This window comes from Cyprinodon tularosa, unplaced genomic scaffold (genome assembly GCF_016077235.1).
Source record: "Cyprinodon tularosa strain WSP-4 unplaced genomic scaffold, ASM1607723v1 ctg66, whole genome shotgun sequence".
Lineage (NCBI taxonomy): Eukaryota > Metazoa > Chordata > Actinopteri > Cyprinodontiformes > Cyprinodontidae > Cyprinodon > Cyprinodon tularosa.
This window is the reverse complement of record NW_024039407.1, coordinates 5,303,955-5,310,246: the sequence shown is the minus strand read 5'-3', so window position 1 is coordinate 5,310,246 and position 6,292 is coordinate 5,303,955. Positions and strand designations below refer to the sequence as shown.

Below are 6,292 nucleotides of genomic sequence, written 5' to 3'. Positions count from 1 at the left end.
CACTGTTTAAACAGAAAAATTTTAATTAAAATCAACATTTTCTAAAGAAAGACAAACTATACTTCCCTAAAGCCTTTCCAAACAAACAGACATATATATTTAAACATCTGTGCTTTCTAGATAAAAGTTATAGTGGATAAAATTATTTCAGGTTTGAATTCTGGTTGAACACCTTTTCCATTGTCATTACTTACCTACTTTTTTCAATAATCATTCTGCATAAAATGTATATTTACATGTACTATTATCTACATAAATTGATTAATTATTAAGTTTGTATTTAAGTATTTATCTATGATTTCACTGAAGACTAGATGACTTGCAGAGACATAATTTTCTTTTTACCCCAAAACACAAAATCTAGTTCTGAAAAGAGCATGAATTCTGTATTTATCATCTTTAATGTTAGTATATTAATGTGCATAATTAACCACAGTGTTTTTGTTGTCGAATAATTGTTAATATAGGAAGATTTTAAAAATGTTGAATATTCCACTATTACTGTTGCCACAATCTGTATTAGAGGGGAAAAAATGGTAGGGGGGGCCTCAAGGGTGGCCAATGATTGGCTAAGGGTGGCCAAAGCCACCCCTGGCCCCCCATCTAGCTCCACCCCTGAATGTGAATTATTTCCCATTTACATTTAAACCTGTGATTTGCAAAGATGGAAAAGCCAAAATTAATTCATATTCAGTTTTAGATATCAATGGTTCTGTTCAAATTGTCACCAGATGTGCAAAGCAGAAAAATCCTTAAAGACTTTGGGAAATATTGTTCCCACAAAAGAACAGGGACTGAAGGAGAGACTGCGTACTTAAAAGCAAAAAAAATGCAAATATTTTCTTTAATTTATCTGAAGCGTGAGGATTTCTCTTTTTTTTGTAGATATTCCCTTTTATTGAATTATGGAAATCATTTAAGAAATTATTTAAACAGCAAATTACTTTTATTCCAATATTTACATTTCCCATTGTTGGTCCTTTTGGTTTTGAGAAAACGAGGCAGAAGTCAGGCTTCGTGTTTGGATGAGAAACGGATAGGGACACTGGGGGAAGAAAGAGGGGGAGGAGAGGGGGAGAGCTCTATTGGCTGCAGGTTAATCCAATTTAAAGGCGGATGCTGGGTCCAAGCTACCTACCCATCCACCCACCAACACACACACTGACAGACATCATCTCCAAATTCACAACAGCACCAAAATGATTTTCAAACACACATTAATTGTCATGGAAACCTTTGCAAAGCAGAAAGCAGATGTATCAAAGTGATCAAACAACCCTGTGACAACCAAGCCACCCACTTAGGAGGAAAACGCTCCTGTCCGTCTGCATGCGGCTTCTCTTTCAGTCTCTCAGTAGGCAGGCTGGATGCTGTCTCCCACCCATCTGCTGCTGGTGTTACACTGCATGACATGCTCGCTGATCCCCTGCTATTAAAAGGACATTTGAATTGTTGATACTGTCAACAAAGAGCGTACAATGAGTGGGTGGGGATAAAGCTTTGAATAGGGATAGGTGGAGATGATGCTTTGGATGCTTAGCCCTCCTTTTTGAACCTCAAACTCCAGCATCCACTCTAGGAGGAGGATGAGGAGGAGGGGGCAGTGGAAGAAATAAATGAAACAGTTTCTGTAACCACATGTTGCTGGGTTTGACTGAAGCACTGCTGCTGCAGCAGCCTCTACCCCGCTCCCCTCCTTGCATTGTGCGTCTGCGTGTGTAGTTCCTGCCACCTGTGGCAGCAATCCTATAACCTAAACGCAAGGAAAAATAATTATAATAAAAAAAAGAAAACAGCAGTGAAGAGAAGAGAAAAGGAGAGGCTGGGCGAAGGGGAGGTGTTCTTTCATGTTAAGTGGACTTCTGACTGAGAGAGAGCCACGCTGCACTTGACACAAATGAAAGGTAAGACAATGGGAGGGAAACACTAATGCATTTTATTGCTGCTTTGCGTCTGTCTGGCGACGTCTGCTTTTGACATCAGTCTCAGTAGTTTTAACTACATGAGGAAAAAAAAGGTCAATCACTGAATCAGTCAGTGGATGTAAACAGGTTTACCTCAACAGGTGGTGACATAGCAGCTGCCGTCGGCTCTGACACCAATGAATGAGTGCAGAAGAAGGCTGTCTGGGTTCAGAGTTGATGCTTTTTTAGTAGATCCCAGAGGGTAGCTGGGGGATTCATATGACCGTACCCACTTTTAATACTCCAAAACTACCAAAAGATATTAAAGAAGCAAAACTTTTCTAGGAATAAAACATTTTGATTTGTTTTCCACTTCTATGCAGCATGATGGGGGATGTTTCCTATTACAGCTGTGCTTGTTTGCTTCCTTTATCGAAGTGTTGATTATGTCCAGCTAAAGCTTTCCGGTCTTGTTTTCAATGTGTGTTTGATTGGACACTTGATGGCACTATTGAGATAGAAGAAATCTGTGGCTGCATTGACATGCCCTTTCCTTAAAACCAGAAAAAAAGACCAGTCTGTTATCTGTTGGCTCTAAATATGGAATGTGCAGCTGAAGTTTTATTTATTTATATATATATATTTATATATATATATATTTTCTTTAAAGAGGAAACTAACCAATGCTTGAGGTAAAGTCTTATTGGTTTCACTGTCAGATTAATGTGCACAGTTTGACGATGCTGCTGGTCAGTATGCAGGTAAGCAAGTGAGCAGAGCTGTCTCTATGGATATTGCTTTCGTCATCCCATCTAGCTAGTACAGAGGGGCTCTGCTTGTGCAGCCGACGCAGACCCCTTGACAGCAGAAAACAGATTACTTGTGCAGGTGAAGGCATAACCAATAAACCACTGGGTTATTGCATCAGTTAATTTTGTTTTAACAGATAGCACACTCTGCACTAATTTAAAATAATTTCAAATGGCAGTAGAAAAATATCAAGCTACATTTAAAATAATAATAAAAAAAGATCTTAATTCCTACTTAAAATTGTTTTTTTTTTTTTCAAAGCCAATGCTTCAATCATTATAACATTTTCCAAGGTCAAAAATATTTTCCTTAATAAAAAATGCTCTTTTAGCTCAACTGGTAGCTGAGCTTTTACTTTAGATGGAAAAATATTCACCTAAATATAACTAAGAAAATATAATATTTTGTAGGGATGCACGATATAATCGGCCCCCTATCGGTATCGGCCTTAAAACTGAATATCGGACATCGGCCACCCCACCGATATTTAACCCGATATTTGATGTGCTTCTGAGTTTCTAAAGTCTAAAAAAAAAAAAAAAATACTACTTCTTCTTCTTCTTCAAAAACGTCTTTTTTACAGACTTAAAAACTTCTAAAGACGAGGGAAAAAATATTGATACATTAAAATATCACAATATCTTCATATGCTGATATGTTGCCATTTAAAAACACCATATCAATCTCTTTTACTAATGAAATATTGCTATATGTCATCATTATGCTACGAAATCCCCCGAAAATCCATGACATTTTGCCATATTTTTATATGTTGATATATTGACACAGTATCGATCTATTTTACTAACAAAATCTCACAAAAATTTACAAAATATCACGAGAGTTTGTAACAGAACGATGAAATTTCCCGAGATTTTGAAAGTAAAATAGATCGATACCGCGTTTTTAAAAATCAATTTGATATCAGCATATGAAAATATATTTGAGTTTATTATTTTTCAAAGTGTCAGAAATGAATGAATGAATGAATATTTATTTATTTCAGACAATAATAATAGTAACAAAAAAATAAAATAAAGAAATCAAATTAACAAATAATAGAAATGAATCAAAAGAACAAATAATAATAAATAAAACAATTCCAATTTCAGAAATGATCAAATAATAACAATAATTAAATCAATTTCAGAAATACTAACAAATGTGTATCACATAAAAAGTGAATGGTAAACATTAATTTAAATTTCTTGCTCCGATTCGATTTAAAAGTTTGAACATAAATAGAAATGCACTAAACAATGTTTACCATTAACAAGCATTATATTTACCCTAATGTCTGTCATTGATTTTTTCTTACTGTAAATTGTCTGAAAAGGGGTATAAAGAAGTAGAACTTATTTTTCATACCCCTTCTCCCTCTAGTTGCACTGAAAGCAACCTAAAAGTACCTTCTTGTTTAACATCTATGTTATGTTGTTATTTTTTTATTTATTTTTATTTATTTATTTATTTATTTATTTTTCACACCCACATACATACATATACATACCCATTTACATACCAATATTTACATCTACACACATATGCACACAAATGGATAACAAAACTGCTATTTTCAATGATTTGAAACTTGTTTGACTTATTTTTGTCCAGCTTTAACATCAGTATCGATATCGGTTATCGGCTACATGAGTTTTAAAATATCGGCATATCGGATATCGACCAAAATCCCAATATTGTGCATCCCTATTATTTTGTGCTGGCTCTGACCATATTTGGCATTTACTTTATAACATGTAGTTACTTTAACACAATTGTTTCATGTTAGCAAGGTAGGACATAAAACAATTGTGTTACGGTAACTAAATATGATTAAGTAAATGCCAAAAACAGCTGCATTATTTTTTTCAATGCGTATTGATAATAACTGAACTTTATTAATCTAACATTGCAGAAATTTACCTGAAATTTACCATTTATCTGCATTTAACCCATCCCCTTGGGGAGCAGTGGGCTGCCCTTGTGTGGCGCCAACGGAGCAGTATGGGGTTAAGGGTCTTGCTCAGAGACCCAGAGTGGTAGCCTCGTGAGACCGTCCTGATCTTGCGAGCTTTCAAGGTTTCACTCGCTAATCAGTCTGGAGACTCTCCGTTAAAGAAAATTTGGAGCCGTTCACCAAACGAACGTCCAATCAGCGTTGGCTTTGAGGCGGGTTGAGGTGTGACGCAACGAGAAGCGCGACAGTTCAGTCTAAAGAACATGGCGGCTTCAGCCGATGAAACTAGCGTTAGCGTGGCTAACGAGCAAGTTTTATCGGAATTACAGAGTATTTCTTCACTGAAAGAAGAGCAAAACACTGCTCTGGAGGCTTTTCTCAGAGGAAAAGATGTTTTTGCTCTTCTCCCGACTGGTTTCGGCAAGAGTTTGATCTATCAATTGGCTCCTCTTCGTCGTCGCTCTGTTAGTACGTCATATGCTTCAGTGATCTGATTGGTTTATTTGGCCCGTCTATCACCAACATAGGCCAATCAGCTAACCAGTATTTTCGCCCCTTCCCAAAATTACTTCAACGGAAGGTTTCCAGATGGATATGCGGTGCAAATCCATCTGGCGGAGTCAGGTTACCAGAGTGGCCAGTTTGTAAGAATGGGGCTCAAACTCAGAACCTCAGGATTCCAAGCTCTATGCCTTAACCACTATGCCACCACTCCCAAAATGCAAATGGCATGGCAGTGAACTAACAAAGTGCAAAAAGGACATGAGGGTTCCAAAGATACTTGCCAGTAACCTTTGCAAAGATCTGTAGTCCATCGGTCTCTCAATGGACGTATTTTTTATGGAAGTTGTGGTGAATTTATTCCATACATGTGGAGAGTTTTCTGTTTGACCATGATTTGAGCTCGATTCACACTTTCATTTGTTGTTCTAAAACTCAACCAGTTGGGCGTGCATTTACAGAACAGTATATGACAGTCTGAATATTATTTGATTAAATAGCATACTTACTACTCCTACTGGTGTAGATAATAAATAGATCATAAATGCACAACTTATTTTCTTCCTCTCCATGTTTACTTTGTTCCCCGTCTTTGTATTTTGTCACTTCTGCTCTCGTAAAACCTTTTTTTCCGGGGCAGCAGTCGCTTTTGGTAACTTTGAAAGCAGCGTTCTGTTGTGCTCTTTCGTTCCCCTCTTTTCTGCACTACTGGGATGGCTTCGTTTCCTCTTCTTTTTCTCTTTTTTCACTCCTCTTCTTGTCTCGTCTTGCCTCTTCATTACGATTTGTTTGCTAATATGTGTCGCTGCTGTCTTGCTAAATCTTTTCTGCATATGCTCAGTAAGAAGGACTGATCCAATGCAGTGGAGACTGAAAGGGGGGGGGGGGGTGTCCCGTAACACAGTGAATGTTTTGCTTGAATTTTAGCGAAAGGATATAATCAAAAACATAACTAATGTGCACAAATATTAACTGTATGAACCAAATCTGTATGAGGAGTCCTATGAGTCCCTCAGGAACTTGAGGCCCTCTTCAACCTCCTAAATTTGCCTCATTGTATCTCCAGCCTCTTATTAAGTGTGATTGAATGATGCAGAGTGGCTAGCAAAAACATAAACGG

General features: G+C 37.1%; 1 protein-coding gene across 1 annotated transcript in view; it reads left to right on the top strand.

The window, feature by feature from the left end:
• Positions 1-1,574: 1,574 nt before the first annotated feature.
• The window catches only part of vwa5b1 (von Willebrand factor A domain containing 5B1), a 76,013-nt gene continuing 71,295 nt past the window's right edge, over positions 1,575-6,292 (top strand). Inside the window, exon 1 of the mRNA XM_038309204.1 lies at positions 1,575-1,904. The gene's annotated coding sequence lies outside the window, so the exon portion shown is untranslated. The remainder of the gene's footprint in view (positions 1,905-6,292) is intronic.